This window comes from Aethalodelphis obliquidens, unplaced genomic scaffold (assembly GCF_003676395.1).
Source record: "Aethalodelphis obliquidens isolate GAN/ISIS:26980383/991018 unplaced genomic scaffold, ASM367639v1 scaffold5, whole genome shotgun sequence".
Classification (NCBI taxonomy): Eukaryota; Metazoa; Chordata; class Mammalia; order Artiodactyla; family Delphinidae; genus Aethalodelphis; species Aethalodelphis obliquidens.
The window spans coordinates 29,645,036-29,659,307 of NW_020837949.1; the positions used below are offsets into that span (position 1 = coordinate 29,645,036).

Sequence of the window (14,272 nt, forward strand, 5' to 3'; positions counted from 1 at the left end):
TGTGGGAGACCATTACTATTGCTACCACATTCGCTAAAAAAAGCATTTTACAAATAAGTAGATACAGCTTACTAAGCTGTATTAGTCACAGAATCAAGCTTTGGCATTTGAAATGGGATAATTACATCAGACATTTAAAAAAAGATAGCAAGCAAAACCTTGAAGCTTTAAAAGAATTTCATGATCTTGTAGAAAACTCATTTCTTAATACAGTCTAACTTCTGGAATGTTCACAAAACAAATGTAATTTAGGAATGAAGGATTCTCAGGATAACATGACATTATCAAATAGTTATTAATTTTATTATTGCCATAACATTAAGCATGGGATTTCTAATTTTATTAACCTTTTGATATGTCACAAAAATCCTGCCCACACTCCAGCTCTCCATCCCTAAAAATGTAATTCTCTTTAAAAAACTACAGAAGTTAAAAATACTCCTCCTTCCTACATTGGGAGTAAAATCAAAGCAAGTGCTATAGAGGACAGGGTGAATACTGCAGTCTTGTAGATGATCCTTCACATTGGTGATGAGGAACTCTGAGATGACATTTCAAAGATACTGACAAACTCAGGATCATTGATATCAATAATAGAGTTGACAGTTTTCTACAGAATGAAACTACCCCTTGGAAGAAGTATGCTTTAGCCTTTGATTCACTTATTAAATTTAGTAGTAATTTAGTAGAAGGGGTGCAGGAAATCACCTAACTGCCTCACACATTTTTAGGAGAAAAAATTAAAATGACATAAAGGTAGAACAATAATGCATTTTTCCGGGAAACCAAGAGATTTCCATCATTTCCATTCTATAGTGACAATTTCCCTTTCAATGATCACAAACCCTGATGAACATAATGATGCCTCTAAATAGAAAAAAAAAAAATACTCGATTTTTTTCTTTTTAAGACATCAAGGAAATAAACAGTGCATTTAAAAATGCTTACATCCTATAATAACAAAATGATAATGAGGACTACAATGAACACTTTAGCACTTAACAGGGCTTTCCTTTATCCACAATACCTAAGTTATTCTAGAAAACAAATACAAAAAACCAAGCAAATGTATCTTCTCTAAGGTACAAAAAGTTCATGAATTTAAATAACTATTTAAAGCTACAGAATAGGAGAGGCTATATGGTATAGATAATTGTCAGCTGAGTTGCATGAAAAATAAGGAGTGTGAGATGTGTGTTACTGAAAACAAATGCCATATATCTTACCTATCCTTTTATCTATCTATCTATCTATCTATCTATCTATCTATCTATCTATTCTATCTCTCTATCTCTCCATCTATCTACTTACCTATCTATCTATCTGTCCCTCAGATGCATTTTGAGGTCCTGGAAGGCTGAGAACATGTCTGTATTTCTTACATCCCATACAGTGCCCAGCAGTAACTTGATCTTAGTAGGCAACATTGTTTTTGCTTACTGCATTCTGCAGTACTGAATACTGACATTATCAGATATAGTACAGTGATTAAATGACAAAGAGCTTTAATATAAATTTTTAAATTGCCAATTCATTGTTATCTAAGTATATTCTATATTTCAAGTAATGCTTCCCAATTTTATTTATCACACTGATCTAATTAAACACCATTGGCCCAGAGTAGCGAGTACTGACTGGTTCCCTAACTCAACTGTAATATCATGGGAAGCTTTAGCACTTCATTAAAATTATAACCTCATCCACTGCTAGCTCAATCATCTAATAATTTAAAATATGTAGACTGTGTAAGTAAACAATATAAAAAGATAATCTGTATAAAATTTTAAAAATTGCAGGTACATTTTAAGTCCACGGGAACATAAAAAAATGCTGGAATTTATTTATCAGAGTTTCCCCTGCTAAGCAACAAAATGAAGCATCTTTGGATGGTAATGAAAAATTTCATTCTCAGGTACAGTAGTATGTGATAATAATAACCTTAAAATAGCAACCAGCTTGCAATAACTGAAGAAAGAAACTACTGCGCCATTAATCCACATAATGTAACGGATTTGATATTGCCTTTTCCAATCTCTCTCACAGCTTAAGACAAAATACCATGTTCCAATTGAGAAAAAAATATTTAGGCCTTCCCTCGTGGCGCAGTGGTTGACAGTCCGCCTGCCGATGCAGGGGACACGAGTTCGTGTCCCGGTCCGGGAAGATCCCACATGCCGCAGAGCGGCTGGGCCCGTGAGCCATGGTCGCTGGGCCTGCGCGTCCGGAGCCTGTGCTCCGCAACGGGAGAGGCCACAACAGTGAGAGGCCACAACAGTGAGAGGCCCACGTAACACACACACACACAAAAAGAAAAAAATATTTATTAAAAAAAAACTTTCAGTACATAGAAAAGAAGCATTCATGGTTCTCAAAAGGTGGACTATACTGGGTTGTAAGATTACTACACTGTTCTTTGCTTTCTGTGTTCCTTGCTTTCTGTGTTTTAGTCAGCATCCATCTTGTGGGAAAGGGATGAACAGGGGAAGCTTCCTTAATTTAGTTCCTTTCATCTGAAGATTTCAAAAGCTTTGCTGATGGCTATTATTTACAGTCGCTGAATAAATGGGAGCACTGAGCCAATGCGAGGCTATAACCATTCTGTAAATGAATTACAAAGCAGTAGAATCTTGTTAAAACGAGTCGGAATGTAAAATGTCTTAGGCGTCCTGCTCAATTGTGAACTCATCTTCCATTTTTCTAAGCAACTTTCTCCATTTTAGAACTTTATTCTGACATTTTAAGATTAATAATGACCTTGCTCACTTGTTCACACAGTCATTGGCCCCTGATTGTTTTTAGAAATGTAAGCCAGCTAACGTGCTACCTATGTGCGTATGCATGAAAAAGTGGGTGGGGAGAGGGTGTATGACATTATGACATGAAATCTGAATGTGCTTTAGGATATAAATTGTGCAGAGGAAATAAAAGGAGAGAAAAATAAGTCTTTAGACTGAAAATTGATGGAAAAGGAATGGAGGAAATTACTATTAAGTGTAGAGGGTTAGAATACCTAAAAAAGCAAGTCTACGACAAAGTAATTTTGGACAGGAGGCTACTAAGAGACATATGAGGACAGGAGTTGTGTGCAAGAGGCAGAAACGTGTGGGGCTAAAGATGGGGGGCAGAAAGATATGACTCCTAACAAATACAATACAAATTTTTCATTAATGAAATATCTATGAAGGCTTTTTAAAGTTATGGCTCCCATACCAGGCCAATCATCTGAACCACCTAAGAATGCTCATAGATCAATTCCCATCGTGTGCTTCCCGGAGATACTGATTTATTAGATCTGGCCTAGAGTCCAAGAATTTGACCAATATTTTTCAAAAGTTCTGGGGAATCTGAAAGTTTAAACACTTTAGATGATCTAACCTTCCACTATGACCAATACCTAAGAAGCCTATCCAACTCTGGGAGCAGCAGATACCTTGCTAGCTCCCATCAACTAACACTGAGAAACTTAAAATAGGAACTGAGGAAGGATGGGTTTGTCCAGGTATCCGAAGTCACACTCAGAGTTTTCTGGTGTCAGTATGCTTGCATGATCTGTATCTTGAGATGCTCTTCTGTTACCTGGCCTAGATTTTTTCTCCCTGCTTATTTCTTGGACAGTGACCCCAGTGCAGCCCAACTGGAAGACCAGACTTTATTTGGATCCCTAGGCTGTCCTGCAGTCTGCCCGCATTGTCAAGTTTGTCTTTAGCTTTATCTGCTATTCATGCAAACCTCACAAATCTAACAGACACAGAATCAGGGAAAGTTTGAGCAAAGCCTTTCACCAGCGTGCCCCATGAGCCCCTCAGGACTTTTCTTACACTGTTCAGTCCTCACTCACTCTGACCCTCTCAATTCAGAATCAGTGAACAACAGCCCAATGATTTTGCGGAAGTTTACCTGAATCAAGAAGAGTTCTTAATCACATGAATGATATTCTAGCAATGTTTTTAAAGAGTGATCTTTGCTCCTGAAGCAGAAACACTGGTGGCCTTGTTAAGATGCATGTTCTCAGGCTGCATAACCTATGGAATTAGAATCCATGTGTGCAGAAGTTATCGCTTTACATTTTAAAACTAAATTTGCAGGTAAGTTTTCTGCACATGGAAGTTTGAAAATTGTTAGAAAACACAGAGGTCATTTAATTAATTAGATAATTATTTACTTTGTTAATTGATTCCATAAACAACAATTTATTGCCTTCCACGTGCCAGGTACTAGATAGGCTCTGGGAATGTAAAGATGGTTTGAAAAGAAAGTAATGCCTTCCAGTGTGGAAGACAGACAAGTCAATAGATGATGGAAACAGAGCGTGATTGGTGCTGTGGTAAATAAGCACAGGGCCATCTAAGCATGTGGAAGGTTTAGATGTTTTGGAACGTGGTTGTCTGACAGCTGTGCACTATGATTACATGAGTTTGCTTTAATGGGGTGCCAGTTGTTTTCTGTCTACTTTATACACTTAAAAAAATCACAAAATGTTTCTTTAAAATTTTTCCAATGAGACCGCAGTGTTTTTCCTTATTGTACAGCCCTTTTGCATTTAGATATTTTAAAATGGCATCATTGTTGATATAAAAAATTGTGTTCAGATGTAACTTTAAAAAAATCAAAACAGAAGAGCCACATTGAGACAACCAAAATGCTTTGACCTCTATTTTTGCTACTCAGTGAGGTGATTATAATGTTTTGAGATAATATAACTGAGTTGTTAGTGTTTCATAGCCTTCCTGAAATTTTAATTTACATAATTAGTTTGGGATAAATTACTTACCGGAAAAATACATACAGAAATTATTATGTGAAGGATGACAGTGTCAAAACCAAATCTGAACTATCTATACATTATTTGTTACTAGGTGTTTCCAGATGTTTGAGTTACATGAGGTTTTAGAAAATATGGGACATTTTAATGCAATACTTCCAACACTATATAAAGATTTAAGGTTTTATATCATATCACATAAGTGACAGGACATCTAATATTTATTTTTTAAAGAGTAAAAGTAAAAGCCAAGTTTTTTCAAGTGCAAGAAGCCCATGATCAAACTTTTCTTTCTCTAATGCAATGTAAGCACCATGAATACACAACAGACTCTGCCCACAGAATCCACTGTGTTGTCAGGGAGACAATCTGGTGTGACAAGTGCTCTGATAGGTGCCACTGAACCAAATATACTGTGAAAGTATTAAATATTGTGTTGTATACAAAATATTTAAATTTTGTGCCTCACCTGTGTAGAATGTATGATCGCCACCACTCAAGGGAATACAAGATGAATAAAGCCCTAATATCTAGTAAACTGGACGAGATGAAGACATATACACTATAATCTCAGTAAAAGTAAGGTAGATCTCAAGAGGAAGTACAAGCAAAGAGCTCAGAAAAGGGTGAGATTGACTTTAGATGGGGTGATAAATGAAGGCTTCATAGAGGGGAGAGAACTGAGATGAGCCTCAGCATGGCTATCTAATAAATGTAAAAACAGTGTTCATTATTGCTATCACTTATTGAATGCCTTCTATTGACCAGCCACTCAACTAAATGCTGGGCTAATAAGTTCTTATGAATAGCCCCATATTTGAACTAGATGTTACTCTCTTCATTTTATAAATGAAGAAACTGCAGTTATTAGAGTTTAAGCCATTCTGCCTAGGTCACGCAGCATTATTGAAGAGCCTGGATGCCAACCCAGGTATCTCTGACTTAAACCCATGTATTTTACGCCACACTGCCCTGCATCCCTGTCCTAACAACTGGACCTAAATACAAAGAAAATCTGTGAAAAAATAAAAGGGTATTCAGATAGATCAGTGGTCTTCAGCTATTTGGTGTTATAATCTACTAAAAGGAACTGATGAGAAACATGGAGTCTCTCCCTAGAAAAGTACCTATTAAACACATCGACTTACAATTTTTATAAGTTTTCCCCTTGAATCTGAGATGAGAATCTGATGAAGACTATGGATCTTTATGTCTCCAAATTGTTGCCCATAAATTCAGTGCATTCACTGGCCCTCTCGTGTCTCTGGGATCCCTGTACCTCAGGATTGGGATCCCAGGAGAGGCTGGTACCCTAGAACACAGGCAGTAGAATGGTAAAGGAGCTTATTCTGTAATAAGGTTTCTTTGCAACCTCAGATCTTTACTTCTTCCCTTCTGTTCAACCAACACACCCAGTAGGTACGATAATCTAGCTTCTCTCCATTGCCACCACCGCTAAGCCATGGCCTCTATCAGGGGGCCTATTCTAACAGTTTCCTCATTATTTTCTTACTACAAGTTTCTCCTCCACCCTGGTCTATTCTCTACATTGCTTTATGGTATTTTTCTTATATGAACAGTTTGTCACTCTCTTATTTAAAAACCTCTTTTGCTAGCACAAGTGACAAAAGTAAAAAATCAACAAATGGGACAACATCAAATTCAAAAGCTTCTACACGGCCAAAAAAAAAAAAGTCAACAAAATGAAACGGCAGCCTATAGAATGGAAAAAATTTTGCAAACCATATTTTGAATAAGGGGTTAATATCCAAAATATATAAAGAATTAACATATATGAATAACAAAAAACCCAAACAAAATCTGATATTAACATGGGCAGACGAACTAATTAGACATTTTTCCAGAGAGAACATCGAAATGGCCAACAGGTACATGAAAAAAATGTTCAACATCACTAATCATCACGGAAACGCAAATCAAAACTAGAGTGAGATATCACCTCACACCTATTAGGACGGCTATTATCAAAAAGACAGACAGATGCTGGTGAGGATGTGGTGAAAAGGGAACCCTTATACACTGTTGGTAGGAATGTAAATTAGTCCAACCACTAGGAAAAACTATATGGAGGTTCCTCAAATATTAAAATTATATCTACCATATGATCCAGCAATTCCATTTCTGGGTAAAAATCCAAAGGAAATGAAAACAGGATTTCGATGAGATATATACACACCCATATTTATTGCAGCATTATTCACAACAGGCAAGATATGGAAACAGCCCAAATGCCCACCAATGGATAAATGGCTAAAAAAGATGTGGTACATATATACACAACTGAATACTATTCAGCCATGAGAAAGGAAGATACCTGTCATTTACGACAAGGATGGACCTTGAGCACATTGTGCTAAACAAGGTAAGTCAGACAGAGAAAGACAAATACTGTACAATATCACTTCTATGTAGAATCTAAAAAAGTCTAATCTGTACAAAAGAGAGTAAAATGATGGTTACCAGGGGATGGGGGGTGGGGGAAATTAGATTGATGGTGTTTAAGGGTACAAACTTGTAACTAGCAGTAAATAATAAGCCATAGGGATCTAATGCACAGTATAAGAAACATAGTCAATAATACTGTACTATAATAATGTAATGTGATAAATATTGCCTCAGTGGCAATCATACTACAATATACAAATGTATCAAAGTAAAGAAACCTATTTCGCTTGCTTTTTACACTAATTATGGAACTTCTTATCAAGGTATGGGCCACTCAGTATTCCACAGTGTGGGCCCAAATCATATTTCTCTTTCATTTAAAAACCAACCAGACCTGTGTGGGCTGCTGCCACCTCCCAGGCGCAGACATGGCTCTCGACCCCGCAGAGCCGCATCTCAGACGAGTCGAAAAAGATGTTTTGATCCCTAAAATAATGAGAGAAAAGGCCCGAGAGAGATGTTCTGAACAAGTTCAAGATTTCACTAAATGTTGCAAGGACTCTGGAATCCTTGGGGTAGTAAAATGCCAGAAGGAAAATTCTGCATTGAAAGAATGTCTAACTGCTTACTATAATGATCCAGACTTTCATGAAGAATGCAAAATGGAATACCTGAAGCAAAGGGAAGAATTCAGAAAAACTGGAATTCCTACCAGGAAAAGGCTGAGGAAGCTTCCCACAAGCATGTAGGCAACTATTCAAATGATACTCAGGAACGCCAATGTTCATGGAAATCACAGTCACCTGAAATGATGGACTCAAGGAAGTGTGTTTGCTTTATCCTTAATAATAGAAATAATTTTATCTGAAATAAAGATTTTTTTTAAACTTAAAAAAAAATTAAAAATGAAAATCAACCAAGCAAATACTTATTCATTATTTGAACTATATACATTTGTTTGTGCTTACTTTTCTTACTTTTTCCTTTACTTTTTGATAAACTCCTACTTATACTATTAGAGCTAGCTCAAGTAGCTTCTCTGTGAAGCCTCTACCAACTTCCCCACCCACCCACTCACTCACTCACTCACAGGACACTTTGTTCAGGTATCTCTTGCAGCCATGTTTTACAGTAATGGATCTATTTTATGTAAGTATACTCTGCAGAGGTGTAAGGCTAAGGGCCGTGGCCCACTGATCTTTGTATCCCAGTCATCCAGCACAGCGCCTGGAATATAGTGTGTGTTCAGTAAATAATTTTTTATATACAAGTGAATGAAAGATGAATGAATGAATAATCATTGAACAGAAGTTTCATATTATATTCAGGATAGTTCTCAATGTACATTTTTTCCTAGTTTGCTTTTACAAAATTTATTAGTGTTACTTTCAATTATCACTTCTACTAGGACAATGTCATTATTTTGTTGTTAAAGGAAGTTGCACACACACACACATGCGCGCGCACACACACACACACACACACACACACATACATTTATCCCAGTACTGCTGCTATGCATTCAGAAAATGGCCAATTTTACAACCAGCTGGTTGACATATAATTGCTTATAATATATCTGGCAGGCAAAAGAGCAATATATATATATGTGTGTGTGTGTGTATATATATATATATATAAATTGTTCAAGCTATTGGAAGCAGTGATTCAGTTTTTAGAAAGTTGTTCACCATAAATAATTGTACGTAATCATTTAACTCTAATCTTGTTTAGTACAGCAATATTTTTAAACAGATAAAACCTTGAGATATCTGAAATTTCTAACATGATAATATAGAAGAATATTTAATCATATGGGGAAATGTTAATTACATACTGTTAAGTGAACAATGAGTTACAAAACAGTATAGATACTAGGATGAAAGACACTTGAGTAAAATATACATTGTGGAGTCTAGGAAGACATTTAAGAGAAAACTACACTGGAAAACAAATTTATTATTTTCCCAAGCACTAGCTGTAGAATCATGTGTTTGTGTGTGTGTGTGTGTGTATAAAACTTTAATAAAAACATGCCCCACGTGCCATAAAATGATTACAGATGTATGATAAATGCTAATTTTTATGAGAGCCCCCAGGGAACTTTAAATTATTAGTAAAAATACAATGATACCACTTTATTCCTCCCTTCATTTTTTTCATTTATTCCTTCAGTAACCTATGGATGAGAGTCTAATAGGTGTCAATACTGTGCTAAATTCGTAATGACCAAAATGTTTTACTACCCTCATGAATCCCAAGTTCTAGCTACTAAGCAGTGCCTAAGAAAATAACCTATGTATTTACAAGGTATTATGGAAATTTATGGAGATAGGAGGGGAAAGGGTTAGAAAATTGAGATGAATTGGAGTTTAAAGTTTGAATTAGGCTGAGTTGATGGAGAAGAAAACCAGTGCCTCAAAAGAAGCGGCAAGAGCAGAGGCAATGGAGGTTCAAAGGAAGTTTTGGGTGAGAAAAGTGAAGTGTCCTCTGTGTTTGGTTTTATATTGACCCTAAGAACGACAGGAGATAACTCTGGAAAAGAAAAATGGGCAAAAGTGAACAAAACACACACTAATGGATTTTCATTTCATCCTATATAATAAAGAGCTAGAGAATGTTTTCATTTGTTAGTTTGTTTACCGCAGAATGTCTTTATTTGTTGTTTGCTTATGCAGTAGGTAGAAGGCAGGTAGGCTCGTTGCCTGGCTGCTTGGTTGGTGATTTTAGTAGAGAAGTAAAACAATCAGAAATTTAAGAAAGATGACCAACAGCAATAAAGATGAACTGACCAAAACCACCATGATAATCACTATGAACATCAATTAAATACTTAGGTAATAATGTTTATTTTTCTTTGCCTGTTTGGAATATACTGAGGACTTTGGGTGTCATATCAATTGTCATGATTACTTGAACACGCTATTAAGATATTCTCTGCATGTGTCTTTCACTGCCAATAAATTTTCCCTTTGTAAACAAAAGTTTTCAAACTCAGTTTATAATGATACAGCTGCCTCTAATATTGATATTGGTTATTATTTTATCCTTAATGACATTTCTCCAACTTCAAAGCGGTTTTTAAATGATTGAATCTATATGTCTTTTTTCCGTTTCTATTTTTCTATAAACCACCTTAGTTTGTTCATATCGAGTTAAACAACAACAAACAAAAAAAGAAGCAATAGCTACAGAGCACTTTATACTTATTTGAAACCCTTACACATACAAATTACCAGGACATTATGATTATTTAAGTAAATCCATCTAACAGAAATGCTAAAACTATAACCTGAATATGTTCATTCCATTGCTTTTCATTAGATTTTGGTCTCAGTCACCAAGTAAATAGATTAACCGAAGTTATGATTTAGTTGTTAAATAGCAAAATTTAAAGAAAATGAGGAGCACTGTTAAACTGGGCAAATGTAGAAACTATTTATAGTACTACAACTGACAGCTTTAAAGTCCATGACTTGGTAGGACAATGATACAAGAAATAGAAACACATCCTTTAGAATTTCTAACTTTTTATTCTGTATTGTAGTTGTAGTCGAGAGACCGTATATATAACAGTGGAATAAGGGAAAGAAATACCAACTACTGATTGGATAAGTGGAGAATCTGTTCAAAATATGTAGTCATACATGCCAGGTACTTTACTAATATTCATGGATATGTTTTGAATCTTATTAAAATGATATTTTCTACTTTGGTGAACTAGCTTAATGAAAAGACTCCAAATTTAACTTGAATTTTGCTAATTTTAGCTGTTAAAATAGGCACTTTTATATTGGCTGCTGCGTAATCTCTCTCAACCAAGTGAAGAGTTAAGGTAATACCTCATTATTTATTCTATGGAGAATGAAATGTGTGCATAGATACAGGGCCTTCATTCCTAGGAACACGCAGATAGACTAAGAAAGAAAATCAGATAAGCAACGCAGGAACAACTCAGAAAGATTAACTTAAGGAAAATGGAAAATAATTAAATGTGGATAGCTTGGCTTTCCAAAGCCTAGAGGGACATGCTAAATACTGACAAAATACAACAGTAAAGTCATTTAGCAAGACAGGTCATTTGGTAAAATAACAACAATAACAAAAACCCATTAATGTCTGGTCTGTTTTATAATATGGTCATGGTATTCTGTGGCGTGTCAGAGATGAATCTGAAAGGTTCTTGCCCTTGCCATTTACTCTCCCTATGACTAATGGCTCACATTCGTTAAACATACAGAAATTATTAGAGTTATACTTAGACACACATACACATATGCACACACAAAAGCTAAATTAAACTCAGGAATACTGAACGCTTACCTTCTAATTAACTGAGTTGCCTGGAAGTACACTGTTTCCTGATGTTAATAAGAACTCACAAATAATAATCAATGCAGCCAGTTAAAAATACGAACTCAGGGCTTCCCTGGTGGCACAGTGGTTGAGAGCCCGCCTGCCAATGCAGGGGACACGGGTTCGTGCCCCGGTCCAGGAAGATCCCACATGCCGCAGAGCGGCTGGGCCCGTGAGCCATGGCCGCTGAGCCTGCGCCTCCGGAGCCTGTGCTCCGCAACAGAAGAGGCCACAACAGTGAGAGGCCTGCGTACCGCAAAAAAAAAAACAACCAAAAAAAACCAAACTCAGTGAAAAATATAATTTCAAGTTAGCTGACTAATGTTCTATTGAATATATAATAATATAGATAATATAATAAAGTCTTATTATTAATGTTAAAATATAACTATTATAGCCATCCCAAAGAATAAATCATTTGGAGTTGTTCCAGGCTAAGTCAGCAGAGTGTCATGGACATTTAACATAAAAAACACTTCTTGACCCTGAGGATATAAATCAGAAAACTATTAGCTGAGGCACACTAGTTGATTCTGCGAAGCTCTACACACAGCCTCACATAATGTCCTCAACAATAAGGAGGAAAACTAACTGATCTTATAATTAATTTGACCAACACAGAATGTACATTTAGGTCAAAGAGTGAATATTGGGTTTGACATTGACCAACTTAGCTGTCTACATGGATCAAATTAAACAAGTAATTGCTGGCATGTGGCCAGGTCAGACTATGGACTTGTACCTATTAATCTGACTGTATTTGGAAGTTCAGCTATTAATTTGGGTAATCTATTTACCTCAGTGTACGGCTGAACTTCTGGGATTTGCTCTGTTGGAAGTTGTAGGTGAACATAAAGGGTAGCCCCAAGTAAAATAGGCAATTTACATACGCGGAAAGTAGAAAATTTTGTGTAACTGTGGTTAGGGAGGAAAAAAATGTGATTTCTATGTCACTGGAAAAATTACTTATTCAATACTCCAAGCCAATGTTAACGTTCCTACCTTGAAAATTAAATAAGAAGTCAAAGAACTGGAGCCGTTTTACTAGTTAACATTCACTTATATTGAGCTATATTGAGTTTGAAATTAAATATTAGAATAGTTACTGGAAACTGTCTCAAATACGTTTACTACGTACAATGTAAAATTGTACCTAAAGAATGTGGAATAATCTTTTAGAGTTCACCATACATTGAAGATTAAAAAAAAAAATACAAAGAAAGCCAAATTCTTTGCAGAAATAATGTCACCTCCATTGATATGTGAAACTAGAAAATCTTCAGAAATAAACTCCCGCATAGCTAAGCATCAAGTATATAAAGGTTAGAGGAGTTTTTAAAGTAAGAGAGTTTCAATAATAAGGAATCTAAACTTAGCATCATTAATTTGAATGGCATAGAACAGCATGTTTCTGACAATCAAGTAGCCAAAGAACAATCTGCTTCTTTGCAGATAAAGCTAAAAGAAACTACTTCTCTTCTCATTCAGCCAAAGGCAGGTAAAAGCAACTTTTATCTTAAGACGTATATGAACATTTCATTTGATTTAGATGGTTTAAGTGGTGACTTGACAGCAGGAAGAGCTAACAGATAGTCACTAGAAGTCCCTTCCATTCCTGGTTATTTTTCCTCCTACAAGTTCATTACAGCACATAGTTAGAACAATTATTTATGCCCTAAAATAGAATATATTATCTGCCTATATTAATTTATCACACATCTCTCCCTTATGAAGTCATATGTTTTTTAAAGTAGTGTGAAAAGTTGCTCTCCTTCCAAAAATTTCACCATTTGAGATTTATGGTGATTAGAGAATTTTATATCTTTGGATTACTAAACACAACAGAATTGCAAGAAATTTCTAAGAATACATTTCAAGCATTAAAAACAGAAAGGAATGCGCCTGTTCACCATGTTGCCTGATGGCTTTATCTGGAGACATTTCAGGGAGGTGCTGAGGAAATCATCACATGAAAAATTTTTTAAGTAACCTAAGCACCAAAACAAAGTAATCGCCTGAAATTTCTGAATCTTAAATCTTCACAAATTTCCATAATCAAACGTCATAGGATGTATGGTGTTTAAACAAACTATACGTTAGCAAGGTTATATCGATATATGATAAAGAGGAAAGAAAGTACATCAAACATTGCAAACATCACATAAAACTTCTGAGCAGTACACGTGTGCATTTCACCTGCTTAAGGAGATGTGAGAAGTCAATGTATTTCTTTGATACTAAGAAATTTCTCTCTGTGAAGGTATCTAAGATTAAGAGTTAAAGAATTTTGAATGATTTTTCAGTGCTTATTGGGTAAAAGTAACTAATATTCACAGTCTCTCTCTGAGCCTGGTACTATGCTAGGTAATTAACATACTGGTATCTGATTTATTTCTCCCAAGTCTGATAGTTGTGTACTCCTATTCCTATTTTTTATATATATTTATCTTAAGGCTCAAAGAAATTAAATATTTTTCAAGGTCACATAGTAAATTCCATTAGATTGGAAATGAACTCAAAGTCCATTAATTCAAAAGGTCTGGGTATTTTGGACAATTCAGAAAACAAAAGAAAATAAATTGAGGCTATCAAACTTCATTCTATTAACTTTCATTTTTCATATTGAGTATCAAACATCTCCATTACAGTGTTTGGAGGAAAAAAGTGAAAGCAACGTAGTATGTTAATAAATATGAATTTTATGTGATAAATAATATTTGCTTTAAATATGTATTCTTACCACTGAAA

General features: G+C 35.4%; 1 protein-coding gene and 1 pseudogene across 1 annotated transcript in view; one reads left to right on the forward strand and one right to left on the reverse strand.

Moving 5' to 3' along the window:
- The window catches only part of KCND2 (potassium voltage-gated channel subfamily D member 2), a 470,191-nt gene that overhangs the window by 327,422 nt on the left and 128,497 nt on the right, over positions 1-14,272 (reverse strand). The gene's annotated exons all lie outside the window — the stretch shown is intronic.
- Positions 7,595-7,932, forward strand: LOC113618174 (COX assembly mitochondrial protein homolog pseudogene; annotated as a pseudogene).